The sequence below is a fragment of the Gymnogyps californianus genome, chromosome 1 (genome assembly GCF_018139145.2).
Source record: "Gymnogyps californianus isolate 813 chromosome 1, ASM1813914v2, whole genome shotgun sequence".
NCBI lineage: Eukaryota > Metazoa > Chordata > Aves > Accipitriformes > Cathartidae > Gymnogyps > Gymnogyps californianus.
The window spans coordinates 11,261,247-11,287,833 of record NC_059471.1 but is presented as its reverse complement, the minus strand read 5'-3'; the positions used below and the strand labels follow the sequence as shown (position 1 = coordinate 11,287,833).

The window sequence follows — 26,587 nt, the reverse complement described above, 5'->3', positions numbered from 1 at the left end:
TAATGTGCTGGACGGCAGCTAATAATTGTTTGTTGTCAAAGAGAACTTGAACATCCAGTGAGACCTTCTTAAGGTCAAGCCTGTTGAGAGAAACAGTTTAATATTGGTGCAATTTAATTACTACAGTAAACAAAGGGAAACACCATTGATCTAATAACTTTCTGCTCTGAAGACACATCTGCTACATGAAATTTAAAAAAAAAAAAAAAAGTGAAAAGCTTTCTTGAATAATGAAGTGCAAATCTCCTGAAGCACCATATAGCCTGTGTTCTGCTTCTCGTGTTCATGGTGCATAGTGAACCTGTTAAGATTTTAAGATTGAGGGTAGATGAATAGCTCTTGTAATACCTGAGAGACATCTAGATCAAAATGCTTCAAGCTCCAAAATGCTTTTTAGTGTCTCTCCAGGACCCCAGTAAGCTCTCCAGTCTTAACCATATCTTGATGTCATGAGGCCCTCAACTTTCACTCATTCTCTGTTGCCCTTTATGTGCCCCTTATAACCTGCCCTGGTAGTGATACCACAATAGATCTGAAAAGCTAAAATTCTTGTAGATCCAAACTGTTGTTTACAGCTGAAGGTTTCGAGAGTTTATAGGAAAGATGTTTTCGGAGATGTGTCTGATGAGAAGAGCCTGTGGTGAATAGGTTTAAAAGGACATTTCCCTGTTTGACTTGGGAAAATTATAAATGACTCCTTGATATTCAGCCATAGTTGTTTTTTTCCCCTCAATTTTATTATTGAGCTTTGTAATTATTGGTTAGTCTGCGAAGGCAAAACTGGGGAACAGTCTCGAAGAAAAGGAAGTAGAAAAAGAAAGAAAATTAGCTTTAAAATCTGGAAGAGGAGTCTGTGAAAGCTGAAAAGAAATGAAAGCAAATCAGAGGAGGGGGTACCTTGTGAGCGGAACTTGGAAATGGAGTGGTTGCCTATTGGGTATAATTAACTACACTTGGGTGAAATGGGACAGGAAGAATCTAATCCAGCATGAATTGTGGTGGGTCCCTTTTTCCCAGAGGTATGTTGACAGGTATTCTTTCTTCTTCTTTTTGTTTTCATGGAATTGTGCATTGTGATTTTTTTCAGATTTTTTTTTCGTTATAAAAGAGCAGCTAATGGTCTTTCTTTTCTGAAGGCATAATAAATATTTTAAAATTATTCAGTATAAAGTTATAAACAGAATTGATTTAAGTAATGCTTTGCTTTCACTAAGTGTAGAACATGGTTCCTAAAATGATTCAGAAAGTCTTTCTTTAATAGAAAGAAAAAATCCAAAACCTTTTAAATTGAGTTTTAAAAATGAAATGGTTTTGGTATCAGTGACAGAATATGTTGTAATGTCTGGACCATTGAGAGGTCACTGATTAAAAGGACTCCGCTTGCTTGAAAATAATTCTCTGAAAAGAGAAACTTCAGCTGTGTTGCTAATAACGCCTTAGCTTTTTAAGAGAAGACTTGAAAAATCAGTTATTACTAATTTTTGGAGCTTTTGCATTACTCAAATAAAAATTAGGTCATTGTTTTAATGTTGCAGTATGTCAGAAACTTGGCTGGGAAAAAGCATACCCTGGAGTGGTTTGGGGCTTTTTTGTCTGGTAAGGTTTGTTTTAAGTAAGAACTTGACAAATGACTGGAGATGTAACATGCATCCAAAAAACCGTATGCGTTGCTTAGGGTTTTTCATTATTGCTCACTTCTGGGCACTTAGCATTGCAGGAGGATGATCACAAGTATATTATGTATTTTTAGATTTGCATGTTCTGCTTCCTCTGCTATTGTTTCACAAAAGAGACCTTATCTGAAGCATGCTATGGAAAAATACACTTGACCCCTAATGTCACCAGTCCAAGCCAAGCCTTCGAGCCTGGGGCAGGGGAGGAGCATACCCAGCCGTTGGGAAGTGTGTGGCTGGGCTGGGTGGTTGTCGCTCTGGGAGTAGGTCAGTCTTGGCTCACTGAGCCATTCCCAAGAAGCAGTGAGATCACCTGGACTCTTTTTCTAGACAGAATTGGTAGGTAAAGCTGTTCAAAAGATTGTTTTTTACCATATTGGAAAGGAAGTTACAAATAGATTTAGGAACAATGTTCGCAGTAGCTGTCTGAAATTTCACATCTGTTCTTAGCAGCTTTTTCAAGACTGACACGCTAGTATTTGCTGTTACCTTGAATAATAAGGAGTATTTTTGCTGAGAGAATGCTAGACTGGCAAAAATATGCTCTTCCTTTGGTTATAGCGCCTTGTTTGTACTTTTTGAACAAGGAAGCAGTGAGTGCAAATAACTTGACAGACCTTGGTCCCTACTGCTTATCTCCATTCTTCCAATTTAGTTTAGGGTTAAAATAGCATCTTAATATTGCATGGGTAAAAATGCAAGTCAGATACTTTTGAATTTTAAGAAAAAGGAGGGAGAGGGGGAGTTTCTGCTTCATTTGATATTGAACACTTCTCTCCATTTCATTTGCAAGAGATATACATCTCTTCATCTTTGCTTGGATTTCACCATGTATGGTGTAGCAAGTTGGAAGATCACACCATACTTCGTAAGTCATAACACTAAGCCGTTGTTTTACAAACTCAGATGAGCACCTTGTGCATTGACTGGAGGGATGAGCTAGGCTTGTGTTGAAAGTCCAGACTAGAGCTGGAGACTGGGTTTGGTAGTTGTTGAAAGCAAGTGGGAGCTAGTCTTGTAGCTAGCTAGGTAGAAGTATGATTGAAAGCTGGACTAAGCATCACTGTGGGGGGCAAAGTTAGAAACGCATACGAACAGAAGAAATGTGACGAGAGCCACCATAGGATTTGGAAAGCACTGAGAACAGATGTGGAGATGCAGTGTTGTGTGGATAGTCACTGGCTGCCCTCAGGTTGAGCTTGGAAGTTCATTGCTACAGGAGTCCTCCAGATATGTGCCTAAGGATCTCCAGCAGCTGCCTGCGTTGCAGCCTCTGCCTGATGACTTGACAGCTTTGTCCTTTGGTGGGTCAGTTCAGGTCATCGTAACAGTTAGAGACACTCCTTGTAAGACATAAGAGGACAGAAAATCTATCTGATCATGCTCAGATAGTGCAACCACATCCTTATAGTTTCAGTAGGTTCTGTTACTATTGCATATGCATTTTTATTTGAAGTATAAATGCTTTTTGTTTATTTTTCTCACAGATTTTACTTAGTGTTTGTGGTATTTGAATGTCAGATAACTTCAGTACTTTGAAATATTTTTCAGGGTGAAATTTTTATAATGTTGAAAGTATTTACTCTGATTTTATATCTTTAAAACACATCACAAAAATGGTTTGGATCTCTATTTGCTGCATCTACTTGGATACAGGTTGGGCACCGTACCCATGGTTCAGCCCTTAGCTGAGCCTGTTATGTGATGAAGTTGTGCCTACTGCACATTGGGATTAACCATTTGAATGTGAAGCTTTTCAGTTTGCTTCTGAAGGAACTGGACCATCCTGGCTGAATTTTTAAAAGCTTTGTTAATATCTTTACACAGAACAGTATAAGTTTTACTTTTCTCTTTTGAGACACCAGTTTGTCTGGGAGAACAAGAAGAAAACCTACTACCCAAATGAGTCCTGTTTAGTGCATTGCTTGAAATAAGCTGCCATTATATCATGAGAGTTTTTTACTCTTCCCTGCTTACCTGGCACTGAGATCATGGTAATTCTGGAAGGGGAGAGTTTGGAGAGATTTTGTTGAGCCTAAATAGTTAATTCTCCTGTGTTAACAGCTTCAAAATATGCTGAGCACATGGAGATTGTGAGGCGATCTGGAGATCATCAACTGCCAAGCTTTAGTCAATATTGATGCTAAATAGCATCAAACACATTGACTTCTATTGATGCCTGTCAGTGAAAATTGTGGTTAAAAAATTTAGGATGGGGCAAGAATATAAGTTTCTAGTAGAATGTAAATGTAAATTTCTCGCTTACTCTCTAGCAAAGGCTTACTCATGTCTTCTGCCAGAAGGGCACTAAAATTAAATTGTGCTTGCTGGAGGTCTTGGAAGAATGAAAAAAAAAAAAAAAAAAAAAAAGTATTGAGAAAGTAGTTTTCATCTGAATGGTGGCAGCAAATCCATGAAGAAGTAAAGGAATAAAATAGAAAAGAACAATTTAAGCAGTACTTTAGTTTTTAAAGAATAAGTTGTGTTTGATTTAGTAGTTTCAAGATAGTAGTGAAAGAATTTTTTTTGTGAATTGGTAAAAGCTGTTGAAGAGCATTAGCAAATATAATGGAGAAAACTGGAATTGAGAGTTAATAGTATCTTTCATCCACACAAGAAATACAGATTTTTTTCTTTTTTTTAATAGTTTAATTTAGGGCTGTATTCCTGCAGCCACGGTGCTCCTGTTAAGATGAAAATTAAGAAATACTTCATTTGAATGTGGATGTGGAGATATCGGTTGAATTGTCAGCTGTTTTGATTGTTAGCTTGAAATGAAACAAATTTAATTGAATGGCTGATCCAGCTAAGCATGAACTGAGCTGTTAGGGAGCTGCTTTCCATTAAAAAAAAATTAGCCTGAGCTTAGTGTGTAATTTTACCAAGAGAATAAATGCATTATTCAGTTGAACTTATCAGTTATGCTTGTCTAAATATTTCCCCATTTTAACTGTACCTGGTTTTAGGAAAGAACAGTTCTTGATGCTGAACAATTAGACACAAGATAACATGATGTTTACTAGTTATCTTACACTGTTTAATGACATTGTGCCAATAAAATACTCATTTAGATTAGCTGCAGCAGAGGTAACATGAAGGAATTTTAAGATGTATATATATTTTAATACATGCTTTTAGGATTAAGTGATAATCATTTATATAGAAGTGATAATCATTTGTATATTATCAGTCATTAGACACAGAATTTTTTTAATAAGAGTTTGTTCATTTTAAAGGGTAATATTAATGACAGATAAATTGAATAGTTAACTTTGTGATTTAAAAAAATTCCAGTTGGGATTTAGAATATTTGTGTGGACTGTTCACAGGCCCCTCAAAGTTGTCTTAAACACATAATAATTGTTTATGAATTGTCAAAGGAATAAAATGAAATATTTGATTGATTGATTTGATATCCCCCCCCCCCCCCCCCAGTGTGGGTTTGGTTTTGGGTTTTTTTTGTTTTGGTTTGGTGTTTGTTTGTTGTTTTTTTTTTTTTCTATATGGGTGGCTGATGAGCATAATTCTTATTTCCTAGTAGAAGATCCTGTGCTGTGGTTTTCAGTTTAGAGATGAGAACAAGCGTCATTGTGTGGGTTTTGGGCATATGCTTAGGCATGAGAAATAGATACGTGAAATCCAGTTTCTTCCAACCTTTTTGAGTATCTTTGCAAGAAGAATGGGTCTCTTAATATCAGGGTTATATCCTGATTATCATTTCTTTCTTTTGATGTGCCATTATATATTATGGCACATCTTATGAGTTGCTGTTGGTGTAGGCATCACTTTATGTAAGTATATTAACTAATTTTCTGTCTCACATTACAAATATTAAACTTTTTATTACCTTATTTTAGCATATGGATACCAAATGTCTATGGATTATGATTGATGGCTAAATGTTATGGATTATTTGAATGGTGCTAGAAGTGTTTCTTATTATTCTGTGTTCTAGAGATGTTAACTTGTGAATATAAGTTGTATGAGATAATGGGTTGGGAATTTTCTTTCTAAAACTAGCACTGCTCCAGAAATAACTGTAGGGTCCAGCAGAATGGTCTAATGTTAGTATTCATCAAAGCCTTATGAAGCCAACTTGTTTAGTTCTTCCTTTTGGTCCATTGCTTCAGCTGACATCAGATCTTCTTTAACAGTGACTCTGATATGGACCCAAACAACACATTACTTGCAAATTATTATATTTTTAAAACCTTATACAGAAAGTTAAGGCTGTGAAGTAAATTCCTGAAAGGCGAAAACATGTCCTCCTGCTTTTTTTTTTTTTTTTTTTTTTTTTTTTAATTCTGTGTAGGTTGGACCTCCTTCCATTTAGGTGTTAATTAGGATTCTGTGAATAAATTCAGATTTTGAAGTGCAGCTGTTTTCCAAAATATTTTTGTAGGTATGGGACAGGAAGAAAAGTGTGGGCTTTGTGATGGAGGTGAAAAATAGAAAATTTTGAAAGGTTTGTAATAAGAAAATTTAAACATAATTTAAAATAACAGCAATGTCTTTGTCATAAAATTTGCTTAGTTTTTCTTTTTGAGACATTTGTTCTATTATTTAAAAAATTGTTTAAGAACAGATAGTTTAGCAATGCATTTATGTACTCTGAAATAGTTGATCCTATTCTGAGACAGTAATTATTTCCTAGTAAACAGACCTTATTACTTGCCAGAGTTTAGTGTTTGCATTAAATATGTATTTTACAACTCTGCAGGAATTATTGTGGAAAAGCACTATGGTATTTTAATTGAAAATTGGATTATAGCAGAGCCTTTTTTTTTTTAATGTATGGTTCCTTTACAAACTCCTTTGCAAAATTTATTCACTTATTGTGAAGTGCAAGTTGAAGATTAATGGTACCATTTACAATGTAAACCTACGTAGCAGTCCATGCTCTGAAGATTTTAGGTGACGCATGGCATAAGTTGCGAAGTGCTACGTGGGTTAAGAGTCATCTAGTTTAGCATGCAGAACTCTGTTCTCTGGACCTCTGCACCTGTGATGGTCATCCTAGCTAGACTCCTTGTAAGCAAGAGAGAGAAACAGGTGCTTGGAAGGGCACAATTTGTCTGATCTATTTTACATATTTGCTTCTGGACAAGTTGAACTGGGCCAAAGAAGTGCTTGTTTCCTTCTTTGGGCTATTTGAAGGAATATAGGTGAGAAATATATCTAGCATTTGGTATGATGAATCCTTCTCAGGAAGAGTGAGAAGTGATGCTGAATATCATGCTCGGTTGCCTGCAATTCAGTCTCGTCTTCCCTTTCTAACAATAATTTTAAAGCTAATCAAGCCTGCTTTTACTTTTTTGTTCCACTTTGTATTTTCCATCTGTATGCTTACAAATATAATGAAATGATGATATAAAAATTCTTTGTCCAAATAACAAAAATATGTATATTCTCTAGCTCATGGAAAGTGAACTTTGTAATATGTTTATGACTTCGTATCTCTCCATTATTTTGGCCTATTATATTTCAATGCATGAACTGGCTTAGAAGAGAAGGTGCGTTCTTAAATGTCATACTCGAGCCAGTGATTTTTCTGTCATGCTTATTGAGTGGAGCAGCTATTTTTGCGTGTGCTCCTTATGCATTTTACATCTATCCAGTGGTTCATAGACTTGAAATTTCTGTAAGATCCAAAGATTCCTAAGGGGGAAGTAAAGGAAAAGGCAGATGGAAAAACACCCCTTTTTCCTAGTGCCCAGTTAAGAGGAAATAGATAATGGTGCTTGACATTGTTAAAAATCTCCCCATTATTTTCAGATTGGCATATGTCTTCCTTCCTCCCTTTTGAGATGCAACAACATAGAGTTGAAAAGGTATATTGTGTTAATGGGAATACCAAAAGTAATAGGATGCCATCCTATGCTTATTTGGTTGATTTGAGTTGGATGTTATTGAATATTTATCTGTACTTTTTCATGTGATAAGGTCCCACAGTGTAGATGTGGTGATAACGAGCAACGTTAATTTACAGTTACAGAAAGTCTAAGGGAGCTGTAGCACAAGTGATATCCCATTCACTTTTTAATTCTTATGTTTTCAAAGTCATGTTCAAGGATTCATTAGTTTGTTCTTTCCTGTTGCATCCTGTAAGCTTCTTTTTTTTTCTTTTTTCCCTCTTTTTTCTTTTTTCCCCTCTTTTTTCTTTTTTCCCCTCTTTTTTCTTTTTTCCCCTCTTTTTTCTTTTTTCCCCTCTTTTTTCTTTTTTCCCCTCTTTTTTCTTTTTTCCCCTCTTTTTTCTTTTTTCCCCTCTTTTTCCTTTTGTCTTTTCTTTTTTTTTCCCCCTCTTTTCTTTTTGTCTTTTCTTTTTTTTTTTAACCTGGAACTTTTCCTACACCTGACTTGCACCTTTGTCCTGGCACAACCAGAAGAGCTGTATTCTAGAGTTTAGGAGATGGAGTGAGGAAGAGGAGTATCTTTACAGTATGATTTTATGATACGTGAGTCAAATTAACAGCTTACTGCTTACGAATGTAGGATATCTTATTCTTCTTTTCCTTCTGTTTTTCTTTATCCTACCCTGGCATGTAATCCCGTATTCTTCCTCATGCTGGCTCTGGGATTCAATCAGCAAAGAGCGGATTGGATTCACTAATCAGCACAAACCCCCATGTTCTGTGTTTAACTGTTTTGTGTATTTTTCAGTTCAGCAAGTGGTGGAATATATTGTGTTTTGACTTGTGGTTATTGCTCATTGATCAAAGCTGTTCTGTAACACAGCAAAATAAAAATTCTATGTCTTGGTTTTCAAAGTTAAATTATGTTTTTATTTCACATGGGCTTTTCTGCTAAGGTTATCTAGACTATAGTTCCTCCTTCAGTAAAAAATATCTTGAATCACGTTACTGTCCTATAAACTGGTAACTCATTAGCAAGGCATTTGTGTGGTAAAACAAAGCATATGTAACTGATAATCATACAATATCAGGCAGTCCCTTTTTAATTATAAGCTTGAAAATTGCAACAGGCTACTTTTGAAGTTTTATATATTCCATGGTGTTTCAGCTGAACGTCCTACCTACTGATACTCCATGTTCTCAGAGGGCAGTTTTGACAAGATGACTGAGTACAGAATATATACTGGATACTTTGATTCTGCATTAAGGTTGAGCTGCCTTAATTTGTGTACTATTTGGGCTGATTTTTGGGGGCAGTGTTTCAGACATACTCTAGTAAGAGGGCTTAAATGAAAAGGACATCAGACATATGTCTGTGCTGTGCTAAAAACTGCTGTTTAATATTAAAGACAGTTTTCTAGCAGAGAAATATGTAGGTGAATTTTCAGATTAGAGCAGCACGGATGTGTGATGACTTCCTGTTCACCACAGTCCTGACTGGTCAAGGAAAAAGCCTGTGTATGCTTACTCACCTTCCCAGATGGATGGGATTTTGTGGTTGTTCTCCACTGTTGCCAATAAGGAGTCGCAGTAAGACTAAAATTGTTCTTTTGATTTTTTTTTTTTTTTTTTTTTTTTTTTACCTCCAGAAGCTTTGTCCTCCAGCTGAATCTCATGAGGTGTTTGTCATGCTTAAGTTGGTATCTCGTATGTTCTGTAATTGCAGATAATGGCATTACTAACCATAGGGGATGAGTTCTGTTACTAAGTTCCACAGAAAGAAAAAAAGAGAGGAGGCAGCAGTTTGGGATATGAGACTTAAAAAGTACATATTGTTTCATTCTATTTCTGTGTTCTCTTGGAGCAAGTCAATTTTAAAATTCCCTTAGCAGATACTCTCTTATTTTCATCCTGGTGCTTTACCAAATTTCAGACCAGGTCTATAAATGTAATGAGTCTTAAGTTACAGAAACAAAATTACTTCAGTTAGGATGAGTAGCATGGCTGTGTAGTTGTATTTACAGAGCATAGTTCGTAAAGATAGTTGATGCAGGGTGGCAGACTGAGATTTCTACAGTTAGAGTGAAAAAATTAAGTTAGCTTTCAGGACAGAGGTGTCCTCTGTCTTCTCACGAGTGCTAGGATACTTTATAATGCATGTTATGTAATTGTATGGTATGAAGCAGGTCAGGGAATTGCTCGAATTACCATTTTGGCTATAGCTCTTGGGCATTGTGAGACCTTTGACATTCAGAATCAATTATGCAGGACTACCAAGACTACCGATACGACTGTTGAGTAAGACCTCTCATTATCTTGAACATTGTGTGTGTGTCACAGTTCTTTTAATTGCTTGTTGGTATTTTTATCCTCTATTTCCTTCGAAGCTTATTACTATGGAAACAATGATGTAATTGGTCTAAGCAAAGTTAAGTGGAGTATGCACATTTATTATGCAGATCTGAAATGGTTTAAAATTTGTTATGATTTCTACAGTAGTTCTGTCTTGCTTTCCTCTGTCTATTCTAAACTCAACAGACTCTGGCCAGGTAATAAATTACAGTCTTTCAAGGACAAGGAAAGTATAGATATATGAGGTAGGTGAATTTGAAGAACCTCTTCCATCTGATTCAGTATAGATATATAGTTTTCAAGGAAAAATAATTCCTTGCAGGTGAAAGTTCCATATCAAATAGATGTTACTGCATATAATCCAATATCTGTTTGAAATGAGAGTTGAATTTGTGTGCTGTACCTATTTTTTTTCTTGAATTATTCCAGCTGTTTACTCTCCTTTCAGTGGCATGGTGTGCACATGCATTATTAGACCACTGCAATACAGTTAATAGATCAATTTGTGTGCTTGTATAAATATTCTCTTTCTGGATAAAAAATCTTTATGATGACAATGCTATGCTCTGAAAACACAAGAAGTTATATTATGATTATTACCATGACTACGTGAAATATTTGTTGGTATTATCTACCTGAATGTTCGAAAGAAAATTGGAGACATGTAATTTCAAAATATTTTTAAAGAATTTTGTTGATGCTAACTGGTTTCTTTTCTATAATGGTGTAGTGGCCTTTTAGAAACTATACATTTCCTATATATCAGTTTAGTACTTTCTTTGACATGCCAGAAAGAAGGACATTCATCTATTCTGGCGATAGAGGAAACATTCTTGGAGGAATGCTCTTAAAAGCTGGTTGATGGATTATTTTTTTTATTTTTTATTTTTTTATTTAGTTTGGTTTCATAATTTTGTAGAACTTGACAAGCAGTTAAGATATTTGCAGTAAGATTACATTTGTGATATATAAAAGAAAGTTTTATACCTAGGTCTGTAAATACTTATTTTTCAGTTTTGAGAGGTTAAACAGCTTTTGCAGTGTTAAGAGTCAATATTTCAAGTTCTTCTTAAAGTAACTTTTTAGTTTCTTCTTCTTTTTTCTTAAACTCAGAATTTTTAGTTAAAGGTTTTCAAGAAAAGTGTGTCTAATAAACAAGATGATTTAGGTACAAACATTGACTGATTAGTTTGAAACATAACTTCCACTACTGAAGACTAGTTGATTCAAAGTCAGGTTTCTGAAGGAATTAGATGTATTCAATTGTTCCATCAATGTACCCTCCACAAGTAGCTTTTAAAATCATAAAATAATAGAAGGAGTTAAGATTGGAAGGGACCCTTGAAAGTCATGTAGTCCAACCTTGTGCTCAAAGTTAGCCTAACTTCAAACTTTTCAGCCACTTCTGAAAGAAGGCTGGTAGTTTGAATGATGATTGAATTAATACAAATTTTTCGTAAAACTTGTCTTAAGTATGAGTTGGAGAACCAGGTGTTTCCACTGCTGGGAAGATGGGTAGAATTTAATATTGTGTGTTCTGTTCAGCACTAGATGTTTAGCCTGAATGCTCAACTCTGGACTACTAGTAAAGTATAATGCCTGTTGGGAGGGCAGTGGGGACATGTGGAAGAGAAACCGAGGGAGGCAATTTGGGAGGAAAAGTTAGAAATCCATGAGAAAGTTGAGTGGCAACACTAGCAGAATCTCCTTTCAGGAAAATACTGAGATAGCGCATTTCATTTTGGATTACTCATGTATATATCTCCTGTAAGGAAAACTCAGCCCATACTTTACAAGTTAAGGAGGAATGACTCTGCATTGTTTTCAGGAAGCCTGTTGAAAATTGCTGTAAGCATGCTGCACCATATTATTAGACTCAACAACAAAATGTCCTAATACTGCCTCCTGTGCAAATATTTCTATGAAATGGATGAATTCCAATATCAAGTAAATCAATGAAAAACTTGTAGTTGGACAAAAACATCTTAAAAAGGGAAAATGTTTCATAGGGTTGAATAACTTCTTGTATCCGGAGACCCTAGAATGGTGAATTTGGCTTCAGAATCTGGCTTCTGCCTACTGTTGGGGAAGGAGGGTGGAAGAGAGGGTAGATGGGGATGATGTTTTCTCTGGGTAAGTCTTATTTATGTGATTGATTATACCGTATTCTGAATCATGATATTGGAATAGATTTAGCTTGTGCCTCAATAACGGCGAAATACTGCATCTAGGCCACTTACTGGAGGCTGCCATTTCTGAGAACAGGGAAGAGTGGGATCTCTGTACATCTTTTTGCCTTTTTAACACTTTTGTGAGTGTGGCAGATCGGGAGCACTGGCTAAATCTACAGAGCTAGTCATTACCTTTTTGGTTACCCTTCTACCTCTACAATCTGTTGACAGTCCTTCTAGCAGGAGTGCATCTTATGCAGCTGGGAGTTACTACACCTATTTTTAGCAGTTACATCCTATGATTTTTTTTTAAATATATATAAACATACATATTATAATATATAATATAACCATACACAGAATGAAAGTCACGCTCTGCAGTAGCTTAACTAGCATATATATACTATACGTGATGTGGTAGGTATTCAGATTTTTGTTCTCCCATTGGCAACTTTCAGTCCCTTGTTTACTATTGACATGATTTTCGATATATCACAAAAAGCCTGACTGCCCTCTTCGTTAGGAATAAATCCAGTCCTCTTGTGTCATGGTCTCACACTGCCAGCTCTCACTCCCTCTTCCCTGGCTCCCAGTGTTGTTTCTCATGCTCTAGGTTAGCAGAATTCCTGTCTTCTTGTCACACTTCTACCTTTGTAGCCTTTGCTAAATCCCTCTGTCTTTGCTGGATTGAGATCAGATGCCATTTTTGTTCTTCTGTACAGTTCAGCTCTGTTTCTGTGAACTACTGCTTTTTCACTCTGCTGGTACCTGCCCATGATCTTGCTAATTGCATCCTCCTTGACCTTTCAGATCTCTACCTCCATTTTTACTACTTGTTGGAAAAGCCACTCAGTCTCTTGTTCTGTGTTTATCCACTGTTTATCCAATATCCAAAACCCTTTTGTTTTGTAACTTTCCTGCATGTATTTTCTTTTTTTCATCTTTATTTTTATACCTTTCCCTTTATTATATGCTTTGTTTTAATTGTCTGACATAATTAATCTGTAATATCGGACAAGGAGCCAGAGCATTATTAGTATAAATGCATGGAATGAGCCTCTATTATTATGTGACAAATAATCAACTTGACAGAATATATTCTACATCTGAAGTCTAAGTGGTTTGACTAAGAGAGCTGCAATTACATGGTTTATGTTTCCTTTAATTATCCCTATTTGATAGTTACAGACTATATTTCTTATTGGAATGTGGAGGCAAAATGATTGCAAATACTTGCTGCAAAGTGCACCGCTGAGAATATGGTAACAGTTTAATTTTAAGACCTGGTGCTTAGACATATAGACTAGGCTAAAAGAATTTACTATTCAGTTAAATGTAAAATGGTACATTCTAAAGGTATTTGGAGTTTGATTTAAAATTTTGATCTTATTTCAAGATTGCCATCTGGAAGTTATATATTTTGTGGAAATGTCCAGTAGAGTTAATATGCAGCTCAGAGGTCTGAATGAGTTTTGATTGCAGAAGCATATATTCTAGATTTGTCACTCTTGGGAAAACAGGGTAATCATTTTGGATATCCTTGCCTAAATTAAAGCCCTGTCTGTACAGTGAAGTAATTTTTTTATGATTTTTTAAACAAATTCAATCTGAAATAATATTTAATGACCTAGAAAGAAATTGCAAGACAGCTAGCTGAGGTTAAGGAAAGGTTAAAGGATCATGAATGAAAACTAAAGTAATTCATTTTTGTGACTCTCTTGAGCTGGATATCTTAGAACTAATTCTTAGTCAGCTTTGTGCCAAATAAACTGTGGAGTAGTGATAAATTAACCTGCCTCCTGAGGGTACAACAGTCTGATATGGTGTTATGAGAAACTGAATTGCTTGGCAACATTAACATTTCTTCGGTGGAAGAAAAGGGACCAGAACTCTTTGTGTTTTGGGTCCTGCCGGGCACCTTTCCATGAGTCAGTGTTTTAGAAATGGCTCTTTCTCTTTATAGCTTTTTTTTTTAATTGCTAGAAGGAGCCGCCGTCCTGTGTAACTCTGGTTGTGTCCGCTTCAAAGTGGAGAAAAATGCTTGAAGTGTCAGGCATACCAGTCTTGGTTATGATGATGACTCTAGTGGCTTATTACCCGTGCTGTTTTATTTGTGTATTTAAAATTTTTTCTGTGTTGCATTTATCAAGTTTCAACTTTTAGTTACTGTGCTTGCTTATCTTTTTTCTGCTAGGTTAAAGGATCCTTTCTTGCCACATTTTTTTGCTCTGCATGTTAATGCAAGCAGGCTATAATTTATTTATAGTTGGTGTACTCTTTGGTAAACTAAATAGACTGAGTGTAGGAGGCATTTTCCAATCCTTCTTGTTTAAGATAATCTTTTTTTATGCAGAGTATAAAAGAATACTCATACAGTCTCTTTCACATCTGCCAAAGCAGAAACAGTTTTCAGTACAGAGCAATAACTTCCCTATTTTTACTTATATTCTTTCATGTTTGTGATTGTGCTAACGCTTTTGGTTGTAATATCGGCCTCACGTTCACCTGGGTAGCTGCCATGGTTCCCAAGATGGTAAAGCAAAGTCTTTCGTTCTAGGCTAGGAGCCCAAGGGTCTAGATCCTGTGCCCCATTCCCCAAGTGTCAGGATTGCTTTCTCTAGTTTCCTATTTTCTACAATTATTGTCAGCTCTGACAGTAAACAGTTTTTTCTCCCCCATTTCAGGATGGAAGTATGACATGACTGACATTTAGGAACTGACTTTCATTGGAAATAGCTGTTCAGTAGTTGGCAATGAAGATATGATCGCTAACCTGTCACTAATGAGTAGTTCAGGAATCAATTTCCACCCCCCTACCCCGCCCCCCCCGCCCCCCGATGAGACCTGAAACTGAATTCTTTCTTTTTGGATGCAGCAGTTTCCAGTTAGGAAATTCTTAAATTTAATTGTAGAGATTCTGTGGTATATTAGTACTGGTATGATGATGTCCATGACACACACTGTTTGGATTAAGGTATCCCATACTAAAGCAGTTCTTTTCTACAGTAATTTGTTTTTTAAAAAGCTAATCACTCTTTATTGCATCAATTAATATTTGATGCAATACTTGTACTTACCTGTCAGAACTTTCATCAGAAACATTCATGATGATTTGTTTACATATTCTTGGAGACGCAAAAATAGGTAATGTGACTGATGACATGAGTACTGTTTCTTTTTTTCCTTCCTCTTTTGCAAGTCTTGTTCTTCCTAACCTCTGCTGATTTTTTTTTTTTTTTTTTTTTTTTTAAATATTGCAACCTGACCAGATTCTCACAATACTTTCTAGATTTATTGTAGGAGGTGGTGTGTAGCCCATCAAAACAGCCTTCTCTTAATTTTCCTTGAATTTTCTTTTCCTACTCGTTTACAATTTCACGTTCCTATTAGTTTTGCAGTTTCTTAAGTGCAGTGTTTCTACACCATTTTCCCAGGAGATTTGTTTTCCTTTTTCTAAGATGGAGGCTATGCAAAATGGTCATCATTCTTCTTCCAGTGGAAGGTGAACCACAGTTCTGCAAAATCTCAATATTTGTTTATTTGGTTAGCTACTCCTGCAATTTTCTACCCTTCATCTCCTTGCACTTACAAGGTAAGAAGAATTTGTAATAAGATTACTTAACAATATTTTTTCCTGCAGCCCTTTTTATAGTTTGTGAAGTATCATGTAAAGACATGAATGCAGGTATAGAGCATGAACAGGAAATCCTTTTTCACAAGCAATGAATATCTAGTTAATTTTGTAGTTGCAACCTGTGGTTTTGGTATAAATGAGATTGCCACCAATGGAGTGTCATGTGGACAAATTTGACAGGGGACTCATAAAATTCCACTGCCTGATTTAGGAAGCAAGTGGCCTCAGGACTTTATCCAGTCCAACCTACTACTCAGATCAGGTTCATTGTGTTTGAATTGAGACCAGGTGTCTTGGGCTTTGTCCAGTTGCGTCTTGAAAGCCTCCAAGGATGGAGATTCCACAACCTTTCTGGACAGCCTGTTCCAGTACTTAACTGCTCCAAAGGTGATTTTTTTTTTTTTTTTTTTGGCCTTGTCTCAAGTCAGGAAATTCCCTGTTTTGTAACCGTTTTCTCTTATCTTCATGCTTGACCTCAGTAAGGAGCTGGGCTTGGTCTTCTGAGTAACCTCTGCTTTGGTAGTGGAAGACTGCTGTTAGGTCCCCCTCTCAGTCTTCTCATCTGCAGTACAATCAAGCCCCATTCCCCCAGCATCTCCTCACAGGGCAGCTACTCCAGCCCCTCAGCCGCCTTGGTGGCACTCTGCAGATCTTGCTCCAGTTTATATAAATGTCTGTCTTGTGCTGAGAAGGCCTAAAACTGGACATTGTATTCCAGGTGTGGTCTTTGTAATGTAGTTACACTGTCACAGGATCACTTTTCTATATGACACTTCATCTTCTCTCAAGCTAAAATTCCATTTTGTTGCTCTGGATGTGAAATATAGGCAGATCTGTGGCACTGTAGGAATAGCAATCACTAATTAAGAGAATTACCTCTATTGGACATTCATTCGTGTCACTGAAAGTTAAGTCATGCACAAAATTTAAAAATTCAAAACCTCAAGGTTTTGGCTTATTCATCCCAAGTTTCACTACACAATAAAATATTAACTAAATTAAATACACTTTTTTTCCTAAATAATTGTTTCAGTATCACTATTTCATTTTTAAGTGTCATAGACCCACTTGGCTAGTTTATTGGTTTTACATACAGCAACTAAATTGTACTGTTAACCCATAACAGTCCTGTTTTTCAGGAATACTGAATTAATGCATGTCTCCCATAAACGTGGGTGAGAACTGTGCATCTAACTCACCGTATTCTGAGCAGAGAATAAGCCAGTTCCTTATGCATGTAATATTCCATTTATATTCTCAAATAATGCCAGTTGTAAACATTTCTTAATTACTCAGTGGTGCAAACAATTCTTGTTGAACAACTACTGAAGAGTATCACGTATGATTACTTATTTGTATGACAAAAAACAATTACTACTGAGTTCAGATGTGTTGTTACTTTCTGGAAATGTTATCCTTTCAGTCAGACTTACTGGTAACTCTGATTTGGTCTGACTGTAGCTCTGCTGTACTGTTGTTTAACATTCACATCGAGTCTGTTTTGTCCTGTCAGATGCTCCAAACTGGTTTTATGCTGCCCCAGGAAAATGTGAATTAGGTATGGCATCTCCGCTCTGACTACTAATACATTTAAAAAAGAAATTTTTGCATAAAGGCCTATTTTACAGCTCAATTGTATGAGATATTAGGGAAGAATAGTACTATTGTGTTTTAAAAAATAGTATTTGTTTATTCCTGTTTTGTTCCTTTTGTTTATAACTCATTTAATAGTCCATACTGCAGAATATGGAGAAGATAATGTACTGCTTGTTTGCAAGTCTTTCAACTCTAGCTGTCTCCCTTAGCTTTTGTTAAGTGAGTTAATAAAGGCCATGCGCTGTGACAGACTTCCATGGTCTTTTTTGTAATTGGATCTGGGTTAACATTTTCTTTCTTTTGCATGTGTAGCCTCAGTCGTCTCTGATTCTACATAGATACTCTATCATAGCTACTTCTGATGTCCTTTAAGACTCAAATATTTATCACTCTTGGAATTTTGAGATTGTAGATTTTCTACAGAATATTTCCCTCATTCAGGGCATAATATGGATGGGGCTTTATTAACAAACTGCAAATTATTATCTACTTACCCTTCAAATCTAGTCTGGAAATTGAATAATTTCCAAGGTCTTTTTTCTTTACACTAGTTTTTAAATGCATTATAAACACAAATGCGTTTTCAGAATTTCTACAGGTAAAGGTGAGAGTTAAGATGGAAAAACTAAGGTCAACCTTATTCTTTCATTGTAAGTGCCCAATTTTAAACATGTAGAATATTATTTTTCAGAATACTTGGCATTATATAATGTAATACAGCTCTTCATGTGGCTTCAATGCAGATTGTATTGCTGTCAGCTGCATCTGCAAGTGCTCTGCACTTCTGCAGTCTCTCTCCTTTCCCTTGAAGTGCTTTTGTTGTGGTTTGTTTGGTATGTAAGTTCTCACGGGCAGCATTTCTACAGTGTTATGCATAGGTGCAACACTTGTTCTCGTATAAATTAAGAGGGAGCTTAAACTCACAAGGGGAGGATGATGTATAATGGTCTAATTAGATCCTCACGAGCCTCATTAGATTTACATGTACTCTCATGCTTTCAGTGACAGAGATCCTACATTGTTTTAAGTATCATTATCTTTAATTCAGTCATAAAACATAAAGCTTTCATAAATCAGTCATAAAGCACAAAAGTCTTCTCAACCAGTTTTAACTATTGGAAGATAATCTAGGAATGCGATTTGTCTTGCATATCTCTACATGTGTTTAAATTATTTGCGTTGGCTCCTGCTACCGTGAAATAAGTTTTAATCTATGTGGTCAGTGGAGTGTAAGGGGGTAGTGTCTTGCTTTCTGAAGAAGAATTTCATATTTGGTTAGGTAAATTGTACCCAAAATTTAATTTACGATGTTGACCAAATCTCTACCTAATATAATGGAGTCTACGCAACTGGCTTGTCTGTAGGCACTCAGATTTAGGTGAGAAGAATTCAATTCTATTTTTTTATATTTGTGTGGATTTCCTCCATGGCAAGAGGTGAACTAGCTTCTTCCTGTATTCCTGTTTTTTCTCCGTTAACTTTATTCACCTGAGAGTCCTAAAGAAACTTAGTACTAAAATGCAAAACTGTGTGTGAACTAATATTACAAACAGCCCTTGCGCCATAGGACTGGCAGGCTGTCAATCTAATTTTGGTGTATTTAAAAAAAAATAAAAGGGTCTAGTGGGGATGGAGATAATAATCAGACCTTGTGGGTAGTAGAATGCTGTGCCAATGGTGAGGAACTGTTGAAGAAGCTTGCAAAGATGAGAAGCTTGCAGATAACTGGCAGATGAAATTCATTTTAGATAAATTGTTAGGTAACGCATCAAGGGGAAAGTAATTTAAATTGTGCTTACAATAGTGCTGGGCTTAGAAGTAGCCATTAAAACTTGGGAAGGGATCTTGGAGTCATTGTCAAGAGGTTTCTGAAACCATCAGCTCAGTATCCAGTGGCAGCAAAAAGGCCAATGAAATTGTCAGAGAACAAAACACAGGGCATCGTTTTGCTGCCATATAAAACTTGGCTTCCCATGGCTTTAAGTATCGGTGCAGTTCTGATCTCTGTATTTTGACAAGGAGGTGCTGGGGTGAGAGAGAGTATATGTAGAAGAGCAAGTGTTCTCTGGCTTCAGCCCAGGTTTAGCTCTGTGGGATTCAGTTTCTTATTAATACATGCTGGTAAATATATCTTTAAAAGCCATTCCTTGACAAAAAAAAAATCTGATAGTTCAATGCAAAAATAAATAATACAGTAGCTATTTTTTCATGTTACTATTACAATTTTTATTGGCAATTATCAGGGATAAGAAGATAACTTACTATTTTCATTTACTTTTTTGTTCTTTGCATAGTGGTGTGTTTGTTTTTTTCTTTAGTAGGTGGTTGAACCCCAAGGAAAAGAACAGCTTAGATATTAAATGGTCTGTATAGGCATAACTTTGAGTGATCTACTCTTGCAATGAGAGAGCTGGAATGACAATAATCACAGTAAAAATAAACACACAAATTATTGTGAGCAATTGTTTTAGCTCAAATAACTGTCATTCTGTATAACATAAAATTACAGGGGGTAAGCACAATAGAAATAATTGCTATGACTAAATATGAACAAAGTGCTTGATAGCAAAATAAAGCAAGAATACGTTGTTACTGATTTGGTTACCAAAGGGCAGGGTAGCATTTTAAATTCACTAAAGATGATTGGCCGTCAAGTTCTTTGTAACAAAGGACTGCATATAATAAAAAAAATAGCGTGATAGGTTTTCTCAAAAGGATCTTGGGTCCTGTGGTTCTTGGTGCTGCAATTTGAATCTAAAAGCCGTGAACCTAGTAGCATTCATGGAGCACTTTCAGATCAATTCACAATGCTGAGTATTGCCCATCTTACTTGCCAGGATATGGAACATAATAACAAATTATATCCTTAGGCAGGCAGGCAAGGTAATGTTTCCACTTGGTGTTGAAGGTCCTTTCTTAAATAGAAGGGAACAGAGAAGTTATGGCTAACTTTTTTGTAACATATTTCTTCAGCTCTGTCAATTGGAATAGCTACACTCTGCAAATGAAAGATCCTAGAAAAACTGGTATGGTTATATTCAGCATAGTTCATCTAAGGCTGATATTCTGTGTGTTGTGTTAGCAAACACTAGACATGCTGAATCTCTTTTGATGCCTCAGAGAAAACTGGAGAAGGAGTTTCTGTTTAGGATATCATTAGTATTTGCTATTCCAAAACAGGATATTCTGAAAAGGGTTAGAGTTTCCATAAAGCTGCCTGCTGGTTTATGTACAACTATAAAGTTATCCCACAAGCTGAGAATCAAAATGATTTTCTCTAATAATATCACAATGAAAAAAAAATGCAAAATTCATTATGTGATAGTTTGTTTTGTTGCATAGATTCAGATATACGTCTGTATATTTCTCATGCAGACCACAAAACATTGGAGAGAGAAAAAATTTATGAAGCAGACTCTAACCACTCTTGTATAAAGCCAGGTTCATTGAGTCTCTCACACAGCAGTACAGAGTAGGTGAGCATTTCTTACACTGTAGGCTATAGTCTATAGTGTATAGACTAAGACTATACATCACCAAAATAACGGCTGGTATCAAAAGCATGCATAATAGCTAAAAATATAGTTAACCGTTTCCCCTAGTTGGTGGTATGCTCTGATAGCAGCATTTCATGCACTAAAATATCAAGGCAGTTTCTGCATTTCTCTTCCAGTAAATGTCTTTCTCCTACCTTCAGACCACTTTTTCTTGACCTGCTTAAAATATCTGTAGTATTTATACTAATAAATTTCAACAAAACTTCTTGCTGAGATACCATTAACAATATTTTTATCTGATACTGAAGAATTTAGATGGCGCATGTATTAATATATATAGATATGTATAAAAGAGAAAAAAAATAAAGTTAGATAATAGGGAGCAAAGACATGTGACACATATTTGGAGTCATGAAAAAAACCGACATGTAATTTCAGTTTCATCATTGTCATCTAAAGGAATACCCATAGCTTTTCCTTTCTTCAACCAAAGGCAGTTTATGATACCTCTCTCCTTTCACAAATTCATTGTACTTAAAAATGGTACAACATTAGTGGATATTGGATGATGGGTACTGGAAAAGACAGATGTTATAAGTCAAAGAAAAATTTGTAAACAGAGTAAAATACTGGCACAAATAAGTTGATATTGTATATCAATAACTGGGAGTTTTTACCTTTTGAAAGATGCAGCCAGCGTTGGTGGGTATATTAAGCTGGAAAGTGTGATGAAGGGCAAAGCATGTGCCATTACAAATGGTAATTTATCTATGAATGGACTATATGTTTTATGCACAGAGAAGAACATATGTATCCCTGTTGATAGAGACCTTTGTTCTCAATAGAAAACAAACAAGAACAGGCAAGAAAACACACGATTAAGTAACTGCCCAACATTTGTTCATCAAAGGCTGGCATTTCTCTGTGTACCGTTAGCAGAGTCAGTTTATTGAGGAATTCCCAGCTATTGTACGTGTAGATGATGCAAAAAGTACTTTGAGGAAAATGGGTTGAGAAGTATATGTTCTGCTTCTTTAGTCTTCACAGTTCGGAGTGCAGTTCAGCTGCACGCCAGTGGCTAGTGACAGAGAGCTTCTGCAAAGGTGGTGTATGAGGTTTCCCACGGGGTCACAGCCTCCTTCGGGCATCCACCTGCTCCGGCGTGGGGTCCTCCACGGGCTGCAGGTGGATATCTGCTCCACCGTGGACCTCCATGGGCTGCAGGGGGACAGCCTGCTTCACCATGGTCTTCACCACGGGCTGCAGGGGAATCTCTGCTCTGGTGCCTGAAGCCCCTCATCCCCCTCCTTCAGTGACCTTGGTGTCTGCAGAGTTGTTCCTCTCACATATTCTCACTCCTCTCTCTGGCTGCAATTGCTGCTGTGCAATAACTTTTTCCCCTTCTTAAATATGTTATCCCAGAGGCGCTGCCACCGTCACTGATGGGCTCGGCCTTGGCCAGCAGCAGGTCCGACTTGGAGCCAGCTGGCATTGACTCTATTGGACATAGGGGAAGCTTCTAGCAGCTTCTCACAGAAGCCACCCCTGTAGCCCCCCCGCTACCAAAACCTTGCCACACAAACCCAAGACAAAGTGAAATTGCAAAATTTACTTCAAAAGATCTGCAAATAACAGTCTTGATACCAGAAATCTCTCCTTATGCACAGACAGGCTCATGAGAAAAATATGTCCCTTGTTGGTGGTGATTTCTTGGTTGAATCAGGAGTCATTGAAAGTCCTGATACTGTGTTTCTTGTGAACGCACTCCAAGTAGCTCTGAAATTAGAAGACGTTGAAGAGACTTTACAGAAACCAGTGGCTGACAATATAACCAAAGGATAGTACATATTTTAAAGAGTTGGATAATGCACATGAAGTGTCAATAATTGCTTCAAGAATCACTTCTCTTCGTTGACTACAAAGGAGTAACTCCTGCATGGGGATACTTAACATTAGGAAAGTATTATTTGTGTTTTGATGCAATTCACTGGACTACAGAAAATGAAAAGATAAGGAAGAATTCCACTTTTACTGTTCTTTTCTGCATGAAAACACCTGCTCTTTTAAAAAAGCTGTTGTGCTTTTGTTGTCCTCTCCTTGGAATTCACTTGTGCTGTGATCTCCAGTGTTGCCCGGGCTATTAAATATTTCAGCTGTCTACTTGTGTGTATTGAGGTGGCTTGGAAGAGATTGTGTTTGTATGTCCTTTCAAGATCTCTTTTATTACCAATTTCTTTGTTTCCTTTGCCTTTCTTTTTCTGGTCACAAAGTTCATTTGTTTGAAATTCCTGCACTGCACAACAGTTTAAAATCTTCTTTCATTTCTTTTGTGTGCATGTAACCATGGAAAATTGGAGTTTCACATAAGTGGTTGTCTAATTTCAGTTTCCTAATATAAAAATTCAATGTTTTCTAAAAAAAATCCACCATAAAGAGTGTTAAAATAAAAAAAAACCATGGAAAAAAGTAATTTTGAAGGAGAGACTGTTTCAATATTTATAGGTGTTTTACTTGCAGAAATATTGGGACTGAATCTGGTAATAAGAACGTGTTTTGAGAGCATGAGAATTTATAAAAACAAACATCATTTTCAGCTTCTGTATCTAAACAATTCTTCCATCTTTAGTACATGTAATTTTACAAAGCTAAACTTAACTCTCTTTTGCTTTTCTCCATTTTGATAGAAGTCCTGTGCTGATTTAGTCTTGTATTGGGGTATTTTTGCGCAGAGGGTACTGTTTAAATTTTGAAGCAAAGGAATTGTTTTGAGTGTATAATCTTTTGTTTATAGATGAATGTGAACTTTTTGAGGTTGATAATTTCATTATGTAGTTAGTTACTTTTTGAACTCTAAGGTTGCACCAGAATCTTAGGACTTGCTTAAAGTGAAAAACCAATGAGTTACTTAAAATGTAACTATACTATGTTAATTAAAATGTTTAGAATTTAGAATACCATTCTACGTTCCAGAATTTAGTTGCATTATCTGCTATGTTTATTTGGAGATTAAGAGAGAAATTGCACAGTCTACTTCAATGTTGTACTTATGCTTTTGGGGACAAACAAATTTGGACCTTACATTTTGCAATTGGATATGTCATTTAAAAGTGTAGGCTTCAGGGTCTGAGCTTTCCTTAAGTGGGAAACAAACATTCTGCAGTAGTGTAAATGACGGTTAAACTTCTGTGCTCAGTGGCTCTTTTCAAATAACTTGTTTTACAGATACAGACAATAGCTTCTTATCCTTCTAAGAGGCGGCACAGGATTCAAAACTAAGCAACGCTTTTCCTTGTAATAGGCATTTAAATTGATTTTTCAGGTGCTCATGTTGGGAATGTGATTAGATTTCATGTACTAGAATTCCTTTCCAAAGTGTGTAAGGCAGAGATTAGTCTGAGGAACCTTTTTTTTTTTTCTTTTTTCTTCCAACTTTTTTATGATTTTATACATTTCTTTCAGACTTTATACTATCAGAGCCATTAAGTCCCAACCATTCCAGGTTGTTCATAAGATACGTATGTATGGTGGTTTTCAACTTTTATTCTGAAATGTCAAGTGCTGTAGTAGTGGTGTACTAGAAACACTCCATATACTTCTAGTGAGTGACTCCCAACCTGTAAAAAAAATACACGAGGAGCACCTGGGCCAGGGCACAAGTCTCGTTTGACTCCCAACCTTATGGTCCTCAACAGTACTCTTGGCATCTCTGGCTTTTTAGTGCAGGGCTTTGCTCTCTCCTGAAGTTTGTCTGTAAGTGGTTGGGTACTACTACAATCCAGGACACATGAGGATATTTTTTAAAAATGATAAGAAGATCAGTTGTTTGAAAAAAATATATTTCAGTATAAAATACAGAGTTCTTTTAAAGACAGTGCCTTCACAGTACAGAAGTGAAAGCAGAAAAAACAGTCAAAACCAGCCTGCACTGCACAGTACTGGCAGTGGCAGAGTTGCTGCAATGTCTGAATTAAGTCTTGTTTAGTTTCCCTGTATTTATACGGAAATGCTGTATAATCAGATAATAATTATGTCTTATGGATCAAATCACAGTTATCTTTCAGTTTCCATCTCATTCCAGTGATCTTCGTGTATGAGAAAGCTGAAAACTATAATGTAATTGTAGGGTTTTTCTGTTCCATAAATGCTGATGCTTATCAATAGATAGTAAAAAAACTTAAATAAATGAAAATTTTAATTAGTTGTTCAGCAAAAATAATCTTCATAGCTATTGGCCTGATCCCAAGCCAATGAACTGAATGAAGAGTTTGGGACTGAGCCTTCATGTGTGTTTTTTTTATAGATCCTGAGGCATAAGATGGGTGAATAAATCTGGGATCTGTAGCAGTTTCCTGGGGAGGAATGGGAAAAGATGAATTCTTATTTTAGAGAAGAGAAAGATATTCATTGTTACGAAGGGACAAAAGTCATAGTGCATGTGAGATGGTATGTCAGAAAGAAAAACATTTAACAGCTACTGTAAGTACAGGCGTGGAAGCAGACTAGTGCAAATGGCAAAGTGCTATTGATCCGAATTAAATTATCTGAAGTTTCTTCTGAAACTGTCAGTGTTCTAGCTTCGTAAAACCAACATACAGTGTATTAAGACTGAAGTTCTGTGATCAGTAATATCTTCTTTATTGTGATACAATAGCAGAGCACATAACGATACATACAGTTGGCTCAAGTCTCAATTAAATTTATTCCTAGATTTCATTTTTTTTACACTCAAAATTTTGCTATGGGCTAAGACAGAACACATCATACACAGATGCAAGGATTTATTAATTAAGTCTAATTAATATTTTATGAGTATAATTAAAATACAGTGCAGTTATTATTAGTCCAGTTATGGCGATACTAACACTCATAGTCCAAATGAGTTATTATAGGAAAGCTATACACAATGTGAAATTGCTATATACAGTGTGAAATTGCTATATACAGTGTGAAATTGCTATACACAATATAGGCTTACTCAGTAGGTACATGAGTCTGCTAGATTGTTAACATACATTATATTCAGAGAACTAAGCTAGAACAAGTTAGGCAAAAGTCAGTTTGACTGTTTGATGACTGGAGAATTGCTCTCACAGTTAAAACAAGCTAAAATCAGCTCAGAGTAATACAGGTCCAGACAAATCCAGAGACCCTGCACTGTTAGGTGTGTACAAAGCCTGTGGACTTTTTCTGGTAATAGCAAAATGATATTTAATGGCTTACATGTTTAATTAAATTATATTTTAAAATATCATTATGGATGCTAACTAATTGCACGCAAAACTGTTGAAAAAAGTTACTTTAAATGTATCAGAGATTTTCCAGACGAAATACTTCGGTTTATTCACAACACAGTTGTGAAACATCTTTTTGTAGCAACAGAATCCTCTCTTTGCTTGGATGAGAAACCTTCATTTTGTCATTTCCTGACTTGTAAAATGTTCTCCCATGTTCTCAAATTACAATATTCTGTTGGGATATGATATATTCATGGAAGAACTGAACATTACATTCCACTGTTGGAAACCAGATGATAGTTTTGAGGCTTCATCAATGTTAAATCTCATTTTCATTTTTTTAATATGGACAAACAGTTATTTCTGTTTTCCCTGTTGTACACCAATAGCATCTTTCCTCCGTGAAGTAGCAATGCTAGTGTGTATGTTTTTGTCTAGTGGAGCTGTAAAACATGGTACTTATGCTGTCTTCATTGTGCATTATCTGCTCTGTAGGGGATGGCCACTGAGCTGGTGATGCATATACATACTGGGAAAATTAGATGTTCCTTTGTTACCATCTTACGTTCTTGCCACCT

At 36.1% G+C, this 26,587-nt stretch overlaps 1 protein-coding gene across 2 annotated transcripts in view; it reads left to right on the top strand.

The window, feature by feature from the left end:
• SLC36A4 (solute carrier family 36 member 4) overlaps nucleotides 1-26,587 on the top strand; it is a 108,270-nt gene that overhangs the window by 50,812 nt on the left and 30,871 nt on the right. The window lies entirely within an intron of this gene.